Source organism: Ambystoma mexicanum, chromosome 1p (assembly GCF_040938575.1).
Source record: "Ambystoma mexicanum isolate Mex_15411 chromosome 1p, UKY_AmexF1_1, whole genome shotgun sequence".
Lineage (NCBI taxonomy): Eukaryota > Metazoa > Chordata > Amphibia > Caudata > Ambystomatidae > Ambystoma > Ambystoma mexicanum.
The window spans coordinates 1,164,060,892-1,164,077,659 of NC_090921.1; the positions used below are offsets into that span (position 1 = coordinate 1,164,060,892).

Sequence of the window (16,768 nt, forward strand, 5' to 3'; positions counted from 1 at the left end):
TGACAAAGCCTGAGCTACCTCAACAGAGTGCTGGACCCCAGATGCAAGGAAAGTCCATAGTGTTATCCGCGAACCGCAGTGGTGCGATTTGCGAGAGTCGTGAGGAGTTGAACCTGCTTAGTACTGCTGATTTGAAGTTTGCCCGTTGCTGCCGCCGACCTTCCATTCGTAGTGCAGGAGTCCCCAGATGTCCTCCCTCTTGTCCCCACGACTGAGGCACAGGAAAAACAGGATCTGCAGACCTACACAGAAACAGAAGCCAGCTGGAAGCAGTTTTACTTCTAACCAAAGGTACTGCAAAACTAAGAGGACTTACCTCTTGTCGTGTAGTCGTGCTAGTTCTCAGTTGAGACTTGCCTTGGTCGCATTTGCAGAGTTGCTACAGCTTTGCCCCTCACTAGCCTCGAAGCATGTGGCCCTACAGTGATTTCATTTTTTAGACAAAAACTTCTAAAACATTGTGCAAGACTTTTTTACTTACCTCCAAGAAGGGCTTCAATTCACCTATACTTTTGCTCAACTAACATTGGCTGCCTGGCTCCCTGAAAGGCTCTTACCTCTGACTTTATGCTTTACCTTTCCCCCAGGAAAGGGTTAATTTACTTTGCATTGGAGGGTTCAAAAAGTACTCACCTGCTTAATAATATTTGTTAACCATTGTTTTATTCCCTTATCTTCTCCTTATTTAACACAACCTCAGTATTGCTCTAAATGTACCAGTGATATATTAATGTCCACAATGTCCTAGTTATTTAAGTCACCTCAGGGTGTAGGAAGAATCTGTGTGCCATCCCAAATGGTTATTTACTGATTTAAAGAAACAGAGTGTATTTGAAGTGGAGTCTCCAGAACTGTTCCTGGAACCATCATGTGGTGGGACCAACTCCAGTTTGGGCTACTGCAGTAGAGGTGTAGTGGTTCCGCATTTCAACTCGCAACTTTGGGGTCCCCCAGCTTATGCTACAAGAGTAACACCTGCAACATTTCGACATTCCAGCTTGAACAGGACCCAAGATAGAGACCCTTTGTGTCGCTGTGCATGTGTGACAGACATCGGAACCGGCTTCCCTGTGTCTGGTCCACTGCCCACAGCAGTACTGCATCGTTGTGAGTTGCATTCTTAGACTAGAACAGGTTGTGCTTCTGTGTCCAACCGGGACATTTCTTGCACCCGTGACTCTTGGGCTCTGGTGACCGATACCAAAGGCGGGAAACCCCAACCTCTGAAGACCTACAGAGTCTGAAGAGAAACCGGAGTATCCAGGGTGAGTTACAGAAATATTTAACTGCCCCCCACATCCCTATCTCCACCTGTAAACGTTTGGAATACTTTACCTTTGGCAATACTTGTTGCCGAAAGCCCTCCGGAAGCTGGGGACAGTTTTATTCACTAGAATAAATACTTGTCTGACTTTTGGAACTGTTTTCCCACCCACAAGACACTTCACGTAACTTTTTCCCAGCTCCCAACTTTTGGGGCACAAGGCCCCAGTCAACTTAGGGTTGGACTTCTAAGTAGTGGTTGAATTCTTGTAGACTGCTATTGCTAATCTAACCATTACCTTCACTTTCAGTATTGCGGGGTGGGGGTATTGTGGTATTATTACACTGGTTACAGGGTCTGTATAGATGCGCTTTATTAGTTTGTGTGATATTATTACTTTCTTATATTCATTTGTATAGTGTTTGCTTGGCCATAAATAAAATGTCCCCAATCAAATGGCAGAATAAAGAACCGCCTTACCAAAGGCCATATCCTGACCATGGATCGTATCCAGGGAGTAATGTTTAACAAAGGTGTGGATAGAAGCCCATTTGGCTGCATCACAAATATTCCTAATAGGAACTCTCCATTGTAGGGCTCTGGAAGTAGCCTCGCCCCTAGTGAAATGAGCTCTCAACCCTTCAGGATTGCGCTTACCCGCCAATCGTTAACACTCAGTAATGGTGAGGATAATCCACCTGGACAGGGTCTGTTTGGTAACAGCCTGGCCCAATTGCCGTCCAGCATATCCCACAAAGAGTTGATCGTCCACTCTGACCCTGGACATCCTAGAAATATAAAAGCTCAGAGCTCTCCTAGGATCCAACCTATGGAGTCGCTCCTCTTCCTTACCAGGAGGAGTATAGAAAGAAGGAAGAACCACTTTCTGGCTCAAATGAAATTCAGATACTACCTTAGGTAGAAAGGAAGGACGTACCCTTAGTACAACCCTGTACTTGTGGAACACAGTAAAGGGCCGGCTTAGAGGAAAGTGCCTGCAATTTACTCACTCTGCGAGCAGAAGTAACTGCAATCAAGAACACTGTCATGAAGGACAGTAATCTCAAGGGACAAGAGTGCAAAGGTTCAAACGGAGCACCCATTCGAAATTTCAAAACCAAATTCAAATCCCAAACAGGCACCTGGAAAGGGGACAGCAGGAACACATTAGTCAGTCCTTTAAGAAATCAAAACGAATCTTAAAGAGCATTCTTCAGACGAGCGCTTAAATATAGACAGTGCCGCCAGTTAACCTTTAATGGTACCTACTTGAAGGCCCCTGTGGGCCAAAGTAAGAAAGACAAAACCATAGGAATGGAACACTGAAAAGGATCAACATTTTGTCCTCTGCACCAGTCGCAAAACTTATGCCAACGGTACAGGGATTTTGTTGCTGGCCTCCTGGCCGAAAGCAACACCTCCATCACATCATCCGGGAGGTCCCAATCCTTATATCTCAACCTTTCAGATACCAAGCATGAAGCTTGAGAGTTCTGACCTCTGGATGGATAACCTGATACCCCCCCCCTCTCACGAGAGCAGATCCTCAAGGTAGGGAAGACCGCGTGTAAGGCAGATGGACATTTCTAAAAGGTCCGGGTACCACGCTCTCCAAGCCCAATCCGGAGCAATGAGGATCATGTGGGAACCGAACCTCCGTAACACTTGAGGAATGAAGGGGACTGGAGGAAACTCTTACAGCAGTGGGAATGACCAATTCACTAAGAATGCGTCTCCTAAGGCTCCTCTCGGAGGAAATTCCCTTGAGCAGAATCTCTCGCACTTCCGGTTGGCACTGGTGGTGAAGAGATACACTTGTGGGGTACCCCAAAGGGCGAAGATCTCCAGAAGGACTTCCTGGGCCAACTCCCACTCGTGAGAGATCGTGCTCTGCCTGCTCAGAGCGTCCGCCGCCACATTTTCATCTCCAGCCAGATGAACTGCTGGGATCGAAATTCCCTGCTGGATGGCCCAGAACCAGAGCTGCATTGCCTCTCTGCACAACGGGAGTGACCCTACTCCCCTTTTTTGTTGAGGTAATGCATGGCCACTGTGTCAGACGGCAGAAAAGCCTTAAGGGCTAGCCTGATGGCCCTCAACTCTAAGAGATTGATGCGGAGTTTGGACTCTCACGGAGTCCAACAACTGTTGGCGGTCAAGTCATTGGCATGAGCGCCCCATCCTGTGAGGGAAGCATCCGTCACTACAGTCACCTTTGGCCACTGTTGCCAAAACGGCTCCCCCTTCATCAGGTTCCCTTCGTTGGCCCACCACAGAAAATCCTGGGAGACCCGAGATTGGATTCTGAACGGGATCCGACATCTTGCCTGAGAACTGTGACCACTGCATCTTGAGGACCCATTGCAGGGATCTCATCCTCAGCCTGGCAACTGGCACCAGAAAAACGCAGGATGCCATGAGGCCGAGCAACCTTAAGAATTCGAAAGCCGGGAGACTCTGGGCATGTTGAAACTTGTCCACCATCTGCACAATGTGATGAGCCCTCACCTTGGGAGGCGAGCACTTCCAAGGATGTGTCCAATACAGCCCCGATGTACTGGAGCTGTTGAGAAGGTGTCAGATGCCACTTCATGAAATTGAGGGAGAAGCCCAGACTGTGGAGGGAGCGTCAGGTGAGACCGAGATGATCCAATGCTTGCTCGGGAGAACGCGCATGGATCATCCAGTCGTCCAGATAGGGGTAGACATGAATCCCCCCTCGGCAGAGATACACTGCCACCACCACTCTTAGCTTGGTGAAGACCCTCGGGCGGAGGCCAATCCGAAGGGTGGGACCCAAAACTGAAAGTGCGAGTCGCCAGCTGCAAACCTCAGGTACTTTCTGTGCTTGGGATGAATCGGCACATGACAGTAAGCATCCTGTAGGTCCAGAGACACCAACCAATCCTGAAGTTGAAGGGCCTGGAGGACTTGAGAAAGAGTGACCATCTTGAATGTGTCCTTCCTGAGAAGTTTGCTCAACCAACGCAAGTCCGGGATGGGTCGCAATCCCCCGTCTTTCTTTGGGATCAAAAAATAAGGGGAATACCAACTCTTGTTCCTCTCTGCTACAGGCACCAGTTCTATAGCGCCTTTCTCCAGCAGGGTCAATATTTCCTGCACAAGGAGCGGAGCTGGAAGCTTCAAAGAGAGTTTCCCCAGTGGATTGTTGTGAGGCCGCTTTAGGAAGGGAAGGCAGTAGCCGTGGGCTATTGTATCCAGAACCCACGCATCCGAAGTAATGGCTCGACACTCTTCGAGATGCTGAGACAGCCTGCCCCCAACCAGTGAACCATGGGACATGGCCTCATGACTGTTCTGAAGCGGCTGAGGCAGTGCCTGAAGAAAAAGAGGCAGCTGCCTGGGCAGCTTTGGTACTTCTATTTCCCCGACCACCACGGGTACTTTTTTACTGACCCCTTTGACTGGCGGCCCCTCTTGTTCTACCAAAGGAGTAGTAGTAACGAAAAGAAACTCCCCTCCACTGCTGTCCCCTAAGACGAAAAGGCGGAGGTTGACGCACAGCTGCGCTTAAAGATTTTGCTGCAGCTTTCGAGGTCTGCAACCTCACAAGGCTCTCCAAACATGTGTGCCATCAAACGGCATGTTCAAAAGACGGGCTTGAAGATCTGGGGCAAAACCGACTTCCGCAACCACGCAAACCTGCGTATAATGGTGATAGCAGCCATGGACCGGCTAACACGGTTGGCCGTATCCAAACCCGACTGAAGGGATTTGCACATGGCATCCTTGCCATCTTGCACGAGAGCAAGGAACCCATCCCTTTCTTACCACTCTGGAATATGCTCAGCCGCTAAAGAAACAGTTGCACAGAGTGTATGAAAACCTTGGTAAGGCACAAGTGGAGTTGGCTGATTTCAATGCCATACTCCCGCAGAAAATACCTTGCGAGCCCAACCGTCGAAGCATTTGTCGTCCCTATCAGGAGGGATGGTAGGGTACGCCGCCTGCCTCGAGGTAGCCGCCTGAACCACCAAACTCTTGGGAGTGGAATAAATAGCTGGGGTTGGAAACGGAAGGGCGGTACTTCTTTGTCAATTACTTAACAGCCGGAAGAGATTCCGGTGACAGCCAAGCAGCCGACACCCCATTTTCTGTAAAGCGAGATGAAAAGGTAACACTGGGTCAGAGGACGGACCTTGGTCTAAGATGTCCGTAAGATCATCTTGTACAAAATCCTCAGGAGGACTGGACCACCCCAGATACTGTGCGACCCTAGCCATGAGCTGCCTGTATGACGACTCTGCATGAGCCCCAGGCACAGGCCTGCCAAATTCCACTTCCGGAGAAGTGTCCAACCCACTGGCATCATGGAGGGTTTGCCTTAACTCCTCCAACTGACTGTCTCCAGAAAAGACAGGAGCCACATCCTGCTCAACAGGGTCCTCAAAATCAGACCTTTCTTCCTCCTCATATATGTCATCCAAAGGGAGGTGAAAACCTGGCCTGGGGACAAAAGAAGGCCTGGAGTCCACCACTGACCTCACAGACTTAGCAGTAGCCTTCCTTGGAGGATCCATCAGATCAGGGAACTCCAACGGTAAATTTCGGGCAAAAATCTGCTTCGGCGCCGAGAGCGCCAAAGGCTTCGGCGTAGACAATGGCGCCGATGGCTGATAAGAAGGCAAAGCCTCGGCATCCGAGTCGGACGGACACTAGGCGACTGAGTCGACGCAGGCTTCGAGCCCTTAGCAGGTTGCAGCGGTCTCGCTCGGGATGAGGACCGAGACCTGGAAGCACATCTCTTGTGACTATCCGAAGCCTTGTCCGTACGGGACCATGCAGGTTCCCGATGTGAGCCACGTTGCGGACCCGAGCCCGAAGACATGCGAGCCATGGTACGAGACCGTTCCCTGCCGGCTTCATCAGAAGGCGCACCCGGAACCGTACCCTGCGATTGAAAAATCGCCAACATCTGCTCGAGGACTTCATCGGGCATGCCACTTTCCTCGCGGCTCCATCCTCCGAGGAGAAGGGAAGGTGACCGCGCTTCCGAGAATGCCGCAACGAGGAAGAAGAATGGAGGTAACCACTCCTGGACCGAGAAACCCGGGCCTCCTCCCGATGCAGAGAGTCGCCCCTCGAGTAGTCGGTGGACACCCCTTTGGATTTCTATTTCCGAAGACTTAATGGGCTTAGAACACCTACCTACCTGAAGCTTCCCCTTACGCAAGGCCTTGGCAGTCAGCGACTGGCATTTTGAACAACAGGTGTCGAAGAAGAAGACATCACTACGATGAAACGCACAAGGCGCGCCGAGTTCTTGAAGCAAACACGTTTGCAGAAAAAACAGAACCGAGGCTGCGGGCACTGTGCATCCTATTTAGAACATCCGGTGATGTTGGCCTCGACTGAGGTCTTCGAGGGACATCGATCCGACGTTATCGAAGCAGGACGCCCTCTGCCGAAACAATTTCCGAAGTGCACAGCTGTGGACATTATATGTCAAAGATGTGGAATACGTTGGCGGACACAATCCATTTGAAAAGACAGCACGTAGTACTAGGGCACAGGGTATTTTAATAATGATATATATAATTGTATGGGGAGTTTTCCTAAAGTCCACCTGGAGGTAAGACTCTATAAAACTATCCCTGGGTATACAGTTCCCCTAACTTGTAGTACAAGTCTGTACTACCCGAAGGATTGGTACAATGGCAGACCAGCCAGGCAAAACCTCCGAGGATGTTGTCTATACATTAGCCGAAAGAAACTCTTACACAATGGAAGTTATAATAAAATATACATTTATTGTATATACGCAAGTTAGGTAAATATTATTTTAGAGTAAGCAACACATATAGGAAATATCAACAATACTTTTCATAGGTGACTGCATCAATAGTAGCTGCTCAAGCTTACAAATGTTATAGAAAATGACTGTAATGACAGTTCCACTGTTTAAATAGGCGTGGCGTACACCTACATTTGTTATAGTGAAATGACAGTTTCATTCATTTACATGTCACACAGACAGTATGTAGGAAGGAAAAGGAGGGTTATTCAACACTATTATCAATGATTTACTTTCTAGCAACACTTTTCAAGACTACTAATGCTTTAGCAGTCCAAGCCCTAATAAATCAAGAGATCTTCAAAGTCATTGTAGGATGGGGGCAAAAGTATTATGCAGCCACAGAAAAGGCAACTTTTTTAGTTACTTAAATTAAATACTTTAGTAGGATAACACCAAGTATAAGGACCCTGCAAAGGACTCTTAGGGAGAATTCTCATAAATGTGCTAATTCCGCTCTACCTTAGAGACCCCCAGCACTTTTGGTGGACTCTAGGACTTTTTAAATGTTTTACCTGGAGAGAGTGAGACCTTTTTCCCACTCATGTATTTTACTGTGATTTAAACTCTGTGTTTCTTTTGGTTATGGCGCCTCACAAACTCCATAGGCATCATCTTTTTACATTGTGACACATAGCACCTTCAGTGCAGTGGCACTGGGAAGTCTTATAGAGTTCCACAAGGTTTAAATACCTTCTCTTGAATAAACTATTGTGAAATGGACTATACTTCCATTTGTAACTTTCTAGACCCAGCTCACACTTTCTTACAATAGGATGTTGGAGGGGTTACTTCGTATCCCCTTTGTCTAGTTTCTCATGTAACATTTTTATGTTACCCTTTCTACAATTAATGGCTGGTAGCAGTGGTTTACTTTTAACTACCACTGGGAGTTTTTACCGCGGGCTGCGTTTGCAGCTGCAGTACAGCACCCATGGGAGCCCATTTTGTCAAAATGGCCATGGTTGTCTTTTCTCGCTATTTCTTGCTGGAAAGGTCCTTCTTCAGATTTACTCTGCGCACCAAACCAGGTTTGGTCCCTTTGTTTGTTTTGTCTTTCGCAGTATTCCCGAGTGAAGCCCGCCTCCGACTCCAGTATGTCTGGCAGGGGTAGGCAGTGAGTGAGGTGCCCGAAACTCCCTGTGCTTAATCCCCTTGGTTACAGGAATGCGCCCAAAGGTGATTGGGCGGCTGGCTAGCTGGCAAGGACAGCCAACCTGCTGTGTGATTGACAGCTAGGCTGGAATGAATGGGAGAAATCTGCGTAAAAAGGCAAAGCTTTTTTGGCTTGGAAGGGAGAGTCGACCACTGGACGAAGGAATCCAAAGAAGAACGTGGAAGAGACGCCTGCTGCAACTCCTGGAGGGTTGGTTTGCCCAGTGAAGCCCTGCTGCTGTGCTGAAGCTCCGAATTCACCTCGACTAGAGAAGCCCTTCAAGGACGACTTCTCCCCTTGAGTTGGTGGGACCAATCGACTCCAAAGTGAACTCGTTTGGACATCCTCTCGAAGCCAGCTGTACTTCCACTGCTGCTGCTTCTGGAACCGAAGTTCCAGGGAGAGGAACACCAAATCGAGTGGATCGCTTTTAAGTCGGTCCCAAGCATCAGGAAGATCCTCTGGACTTCCCTGAAGCAGGACTGACCAAGACTCAGCCACCTCAACAGAGTGCTGGACCCCAGAAGCAAGGAAAGTCTGAAGTGGTATACGAGAACCGCAGTGTTGCTATTTGCTGTTAGATGCGAGGAGCTGAAACGCCAAAGTGCCACTGAATTGAAGTTTGCTCATTGCTGCCGCCGACTTTCCCATTTCAGGCAGGAGTCCCCAGAAGTCCTCCCTCTTGTCCCCACGAGTGAGGCCCATGAACACCAGGATCTGCAGAGCTGTACAGGAACAGAAGCCAGCTGGAACCATTTCTTCTAACCAAATGTATTGTACAGTCTAAGAAAACTTACCTCTTGTCTTGTAGCTTTACTTGTTCTCAGTTGAGACTGGTTTTGGTTGCTCCTGTAGAGTTGCTTGCATGGTCTAATTCTCACAAGCCTCCCAGCTTGTGGCCTTACATTAATTTTACTTTTTCTACAAAGACTTCTAAAACATTGTGCAAGACTTTACTTAGCTGCAAGAATTGCTTCAGCTCAACTAGACTTTTGCCCAATTGACATTGGCTGGCCTGGCTCCCTGAATGACTCCTCTCTCCTCTGATTGTGTGTTTGTACCTTCCTTCGAGGAAGGTGGTAATTTACTTTGCATTTGGGGGGGTTCAACAGTACTTCGCTGCTTCAGAATATTTGTGTGATCTCTTGTCTTATTCTGAAACCCTTTTCCTTGACACCAACTTTAGTATTGCTCTAAATGTACCAGTGATCTATTAATGTCCAGAGTGTCCTAGCTATTTAAGTCACCTGAGGTTGTAGGAAGTGTGTGTCATCCCAAATGGGTACTTGCGGATTTAGAGAAACTAAGAGTATGTATTTTGGAGTGTATTTGTGTGTTACTATTATACTGCCCCTTCTGAAGAAGGCTTATTCAAACTGACGGTTAAATAAATTAATACGTGTTTAATCAAAAAACCTTGAGTGCAAGTGTTTATTTGGATACGTGTCACTGTGAATATCTGTAACCCCCCATTCTGCTCACATTGACCTCTCTTGAGATAAGCCTAGCTGCTCAGCAACACTACAAACCTGTGTAGTACAGACTTATACAAAAAGTTGGGTTCCTATTGCCAGGTCGTCAAGGTTGTTGTAGTGCACCCAAAGGGTACTGCACCAAATCTTTTCTAACAGACTTCATAAAGGAGCTTAGGCTGTTAAGCCTGGGCCAGAGGTATGGATGGACACCCAAACACCTTGTAACACACTCCAGTCACACTGGAGTGACTATTCATCTTGAGGTAAGTTCTACTTTGAGCCCTAAAGTACCTTAGGGTGGTTGAAGAAAATGCAGCTGGATTCTTTCATGTGCAGCAGTGACGGACCTGGTCTCCTGATTACTGGTCTCCTGATTCCTTGGTCTGGTGACGAAAGGAAGGACTCTGAATGTGATGTCACAGAAGCAGTCGCAAGAAAGGACCCTCAGCAAGTATTTCATTGGTCTGCAGTTTTGGCGCCTTTTTATCAGTTCCAACAACTAACAGTTACCGCCCGGTCGATCTTCCTCAATTCTGCAGTGCTACACTCTGGTAAGGGGACTTGGATGAATGGGATCATGCCTCTGCAGGTCCAAAAGGAGCTCACCAAAGTTCAGATGTCCTCCCTCTTGTCCCCACGACTGAGGCCCAGGAATACAGGATTTGCAGAGCTGCACAGGAACAGAAGCCAGCCATAGCCCTTTTCTTCTAACCAAAGGTACTGTAAAGTCAAAGGGAACTTACCTCTTGTTGTGTAACCTCACTTGTCCTCAGTGGAGACTTGTCTTGGTTGCTTCTGTAGAGTTGCTAACAGCTTCTTTACCTCACAAGCCTAATCAGCTTCTGGCACTACTTTGAATTATCTTTTACTACAAAGACTTCTAAAACATTGTGCAAGAATTTTACCTACCTGCAAGAAGTGCTTCAGTTCACCTTGACTTTTGTCCAATTGACTTTGGTTTAGCCTGGCCCCCTGAACGATTCTTTTTCCCTCTGACTGTGTGTTTGGTCTTACTTTCAGGAAGGGGTTAACTTACTTTGCATTGGGGGGTTACCAAAAGTACTTACCTGCTTCAGAATATTTGTGAGATCTCTTGTTACCCCTTACTTTACAGTACCTTTTGTCTGAAGAAATTAGTTCCAGCTGGCTTCTGTTCCTGTGGTAGTATGGCAGATCCTGTTGTTCCTGGGCCGCAGTCATGGGGACAAGAGGGAGGACGTCTGGCGACTCTTGCACTACGATTCGAAGTTCGGCAGCAGCAATGGCCAAACTTCAGATCAGCGGCACTTCTCAGTTTCAGCTTCCCACGAATAGCACCACAGCGGTTGTCGGATACCTTATGGTCTTTCGTCGCTTCTGGGGTCCAGCACTCTGTTGAGGTGGCTCAGGCTTGATTAGTCCTGCTTCGAAGAAGTCCGGAGGTTCTTCCTGGAGCTCGGGTCCGACTTAAAAACGATGCACTCGATTCTGGTGTTCCTCTCCCTGGCACTCAGTTCCAGAAGCAGAAATGGAGGTACAGCCAGCTTCGAGAGGATTTCCAGATTAGTTTGTCTTGGGGTCGATTGGTCCAACCAACCCAAGGGGAGAAGTCGTACTTTGCCGGGCTTCTCTAGTCGAGGCAAATTCAGAGCTTCAGTACTGCAGCAGGGCTTCACCGGACAAACCAACTGTCCGGGAGTTACAGCGTGCGTCTCTTCTAAGTTCTTCTTTGGATTCCTTCGTCCAGTGGTCGACTCTGCATTCTGTCCAAAAGACCTTGCCTTTTATGCAGGTTTCTCCCATTCATACACAGCCTAGCTGTCACTCACACAGCAGGGTGGCTGTCCTCGAAGGACAGCCAGCCGGCCAATCATCTTTGGGTGCATTCCTGTAACCAAGGAGACTAAGCACAGGGAGTTTCGGGAACCTCCCTCGCTTCCTGCCCTTCCAGAAATGCTGGAGCCAGAGGCGGGCTTCACCAGTGAATCCCGCCAAAGACAAAATGAACAAAGAGACCAAACCAGGTTTGGTGCGTAGAGTAAATCTCAAGAAGGACCTTTTCAACAAGAAATGTAGAAAAAAGAAAACCGGGCCCATTTTGACAAAATGAGCACCCATTGGTGCTTTACTCCAGCTGCAATTGCAGTCCGCGGTAGAAACACTCAATGGTAGAAAAAAGTAAATCACTGCCACCAGCCATGGATAGTAGAAAGGGTAACAAAAACATGTTACATGAGAAACTAGACAAAGGGGACACTAAGTGACCCCTCCAGCACCCAATTGGAAGATTGGGTGTGCTGGTCTAGAAAAGTTACAAATGTAAGTAAAGTCAATTTCACTTCACTGCTCTTGTAAAAAGTATTTTAACCAAGAGAAGGTATTTATGCCTTTGGGAAATCTGAAAGACTTCCATGTGCCACTGCACTGTAGGTGCTGTATGTCACAAAGTAAAAAGAAGATGCCTATGGAGTTTGTGAGACTCCAAAACCAAAAAATAAACAGAGTTGAAATCACAGAAAAATACATGAGTGGGAAAAAGTTCACACTCTCTCCAGGATGAAAATTAAAAGTCCTAAAGTTCAGCAAAAAGTGCTGGGGGGTCTCACTAGGGGAGGAGATTAAGCATAAAACTGATAAATTTGCCTAACACTAGGCATCTCCATAGGGAACCGTACTGTTTGCCGTGGTTTCCCCAGGATGGTTTCAGCATCATTGCACGGGCACGATGCACACCACGACAATCTTGTGTCACACCACCAATGAATCTCTTGACTCCAGTCGACTCTGCTTTCAGTCTCTCTCGTTCACCGAACTTCCAGCATTTGCTTTGCTGTTCCCAGGCAACTCTGAATTTTGCGGGCTCTGTGTTGTACTCCAGCTCTGCCTCCTGCTAGCGTTATGCTACAAGAGGACCTGCACTGCTTCAGTATCCCTTCCTCTCATCTCTCTTTCGTTTGACGAGTACTCCTTTAACTTACTCGTTGCAGTGGATTGGTGATTTCCATTTAAAAGAACTTCTCTTTCTTCCTGAAGATAGTACATTTTAACCTTCGCTTCAGTCAAGTCTCTGTATTTGGAAGTATTTGAGATGTTGGATATTCCCATGTAAGCCATCCAGTAAATTGGCTTAGGCAGTTCCTCACAGGAACAGGAGTCCCTCAATTCGTCATACAAGCAAATGTGGCTAGTGCCATAAAAAGGCAGTGCTACAAAGTTTCTTTGGTCCCAGCACAATCTGGGTCTATCACTTACTACGATTAACTGGATCTGTATGTAAAGAATAATCAATTAGTGACTTGCATGTGTAACAGGCCAAATGGTAGTGTAGCTGTGCTGTTTGTTACTCCTTTGCTTTTGGTATCAGATAAATTCAGTTGTTGCTCAACTTTGCCAGTTCAGGCAAGACTTCTCATTGTACCAACAATACATTCCATGTACTTTGATGTGGTTTGTCTTTTGGTATGATGGGTTTCTGATGCTGCCTCTACTGGTGCTCAGGGCGTGCCTGCCTCTTCGTGCCAACTCTGTTCAGAGACAGGCAACAAGACATTATCTGGAAACAGAGTATCCCTGAAGCTTGCAATCACATTGTGCTTTGGCATCAGGTGGGTACTGGAAAGGTGCAGCAGCAGAGCTTCCTTGCAAACCTTTTTGGCTGGGCTCACCCCAGGTTCTGGACAATTGAAGTGTACAGATGACAAGATTAAACAGGCTCATTTGGAAATGGGTATTCACATGCATTCCAATTACATGGGTGAATCCTTTCAAATTTTTGGCAGCCACCAAATCTTTGCCCGTTATATTCATACTTTCCAGAGCTACATCCTGTACTTTCAGTAAAGATGTTGGTTCAGCTAAATAATCCCAGACATCATTAAGATATCCGACCATATCTGGTCCTGGCTCGGCTGCCGTTGTTCGGTGACAGAGGCAGAAGCTACGACTATGTATGGCAATATCTGTGTCCCATTCATTCACAATAACAAAGATTAGCTGTGTGACATGGTACTGGATTTAAGGGTGGAGCATGCGCAACACCACTAGTATTCCAAGAAGGTAATACTCTGTCAATAACCAGTGGAGCGCACACAGCCTTCTGTGGGATGTTATTGTCACAGAGAACAGGATGCATTTGGGACACACTAACCCTGCTAATCGTGATAGACAAAGGGTCTCTTAGGCTGGCATGTCCTGGGTTAGGCGATGGGCACAGGGCCTATTTTGGGAAAAGATTGCTAAACCAGTCATGAAAAACCAAAATGTTCAGGGTCTCTTATCAGAGGTACAGTTTAGGATTTTCCTCCTCACACTAGGAAAGGGTGCTATGGATATTTTTTTTACTGCTTCCCGATGATCCCTCACCACTCACTATGCTGGCTAGGGCTGATGCAAGTTTTAGTCCAAAATAATCTGTTGAGCTAAAAAGGGTGCACACTCCTGTGACAAAGGAATGTTTTCCACTTGAAATGTGCTTCTTAAAAAGTTACAGGCTTTGTTAAAGCACTTTGCCCACCCGGCTCTGCATTCTATTAGTTATCCTTCCGACACAGTCATTGAGAAAGTCATGTTTAACTCCAAACAAATGCTTTTCAAAATAATGTTTTTCGTTCACATGCAATCAGCTAACAATGTGAAGATTACCGTAAGAAGACCACACCCCTGCCCAAACAAGCCTGTTCCCTTTTAAATGACCAAGCTGTCTAGTGAAACAGTGTTAGGCAGAAATGCATGCAGTACCCTCTGGGACCACCATATACAATTAGGACTACAGGAGTAAGCAAAAACCAACCTTTGGTAGAAGTCTGTACTACAATTTTGTGGCACGCAGCTGAGCAGTCAGGCTTATCTCAAGAAGGAATGTGAGCAGTACAAGAGGTTACACAGAGGTCTTACAATCACAGTGATTTCAAGTAGACACCTTATACTCAAGGTTTCTTGGTAAAAATGTATTACACAATCATTTAGAAAACATTCGCTAGAAGGAGGCAATTTAATATTATACACAAACACTTCAATATCAAACCAATAAGTTTCTGAACAAATTAGGCTCCCCTGAAATAGGAGCAAAATGGCACTTCAGTTACTTTCAATGGGAGTAAAAAGGCACAAGTTAGCAGAATAGATCACAAATACTTTCTTAGGCAGTGCAAATAGTTTTAGTTCACTAGAGGACTCGATTCAGTTCAATAGGCCTAGGCGAAAGTCAATGGACTAGTGTCTTGGATAGGAAAGCAGTTCTTGAAGCAAACGGTAAAGTATTTGCCAAAGTTCTCAGAAGTAGTTTGTACGAAAAAGGATCATATGTTGGGTCAAAAATTGATTAAGCCAGCAAATTGGGAAACTTCCACGAACTTTCACCGCGAGAGAGGTGCTCTCTCAATCGGGTTGGCACAGTACCTTAATATGAAGCAAAAGATGCAAATGTTCCTGCAGATCTCACTGTTCCTGAGCCTCAGTCGTGGGGACAAGAGAGAGGACGTCGGGGGACTCCTGCAGGGCACGGGATCGTTGGAAAACGCTGACAAAATGGAGTCACTTCAGTTCGAGTAGCTGTAATTCAAGCACACAAGCTGGTGTCCTTTTCCCCTGGTTAATCCTAACCAGCTCCGAGAATGGTATCCGGGTGGCTTACGAGTTGATTGGTCCCACCAACCCAAAGGAAGTCGTCGTCCTTGAAGGGGCTTCTCTGTCGAGATGAACTTGGCAATTCGGACCTGCAGCAGGGCTTCACCGGGCAAAGCAACGGTCCAGGAGTTGCAATAGCCGTCCTCTTCCAGCTCGTCTTAGGTTCTTTCGTTCCGGTGGTCGACTCTGCTTTCCAGTCCAGGAGACTCACCTTATAAACTGTTTTCTCCCATTCATTCCAGCTTAGCTGCCACTCACCCAGAAGGGTGGCTGCCCTTACTGGACAGTCAGCTAGCCAATCACGCCTGAGTGCATTTGGGTCTCCTAGGAGACTAAACAAAGGGAGTTTTGGGCACCTCCCTCACTTCCTGGCCACCCCAGACACTCAGACGCCAGAGGCGGTCTTCAATCCTGAAGCCTGCCAAAGGCATAGAAACAAAGAGACCAAACTGGTTTGGCGCGCAGAGACAAACACTAGAAGGACCTTTCCAAAAAGAAATGGCGAAAAAAGAAGACCGGGACCGGTTTAAACAAAGGAGCTTAAGGCACCATCTTGAAAAACATGGCTCCCGTGATCTTTAGCTACCGGTGTTCGCAGTCGGGAAAAATCATGGTAGTTCGTTGTAAAACCACTGCCACCAGCCATTTCGATAGAAAAGGGTAGCAATTGACTGCTTCATGAGTTTCTAGACAGAGGGGATACTAGGTAGCCCCTTCAGCACTCTATAGGAAGATAGTTTGTGCTGGTTCTAGGAATTTAAAAAGTCTAGTAAAGTCAATTTAAGCTTACATTCTCTGGGAAACAGTAGTTTATCCCAGAGAAGGTATTTAAACCTTTGGGAAGTCTAAAAAGACATCCCTGTGTCACTGCACTGAGGGTGCTGTGTAACACACATGAAAAGATGCCTATGGAGTTATCTTAAAACTCCATAATCAAAGAACACAAGAGTAAAACATACATCAAAAAACATGAAAGAGTGGGCAAAAAGGCTCTCACTCTTTCCAGGTAAAAAAAAAATGAAGTCCTCAAAATCCAGCAAAGTTGCTGGGGGTCTCTATGGTGAAGGGAATTAGCACATTTTTGAGAACTCTCCCTAACAGACAGAAAGCAATCTTTAACTTCACAATCCATTATCTTATACATCAGCAACATGATTGCAAATCAATCAGCTGACAATATCAAGCAGTCACTAGAATGCATTTCTAACCCTAACATAGAACTTAATCAATTATTGGGGCCTGCATGCATTTCCCCAACCAAAATACCTTCTTATAATGAGCAACATGTTTTGTTACAGTTAAGACTATAAGAAGGGTCATGCCTCTTATACAAAGACGCATGTACTTTTCTGAATCTAATTTATTTTCTGGTTTACCAGTGCATCATGGAGCCAGTTTTACAAAATAAATACTTCTTACAGGAATAGAGGATTATCTTTACTCCCGCATATCCA

At 46.7% G+C, this 16,768-nt stretch overlaps 1 protein-coding gene across 2 annotated transcripts in view; it reads right to left on the reverse strand.

Annotated features, from left to right (window-relative positions):
• RBM42 (RNA binding motif protein 42) overlaps positions 1 to 16,768 on the reverse strand; it is a 369,809-nt gene that overhangs the window by 29,081 nt on the left and 323,960 nt on the right. The window lies entirely within an intron of this gene.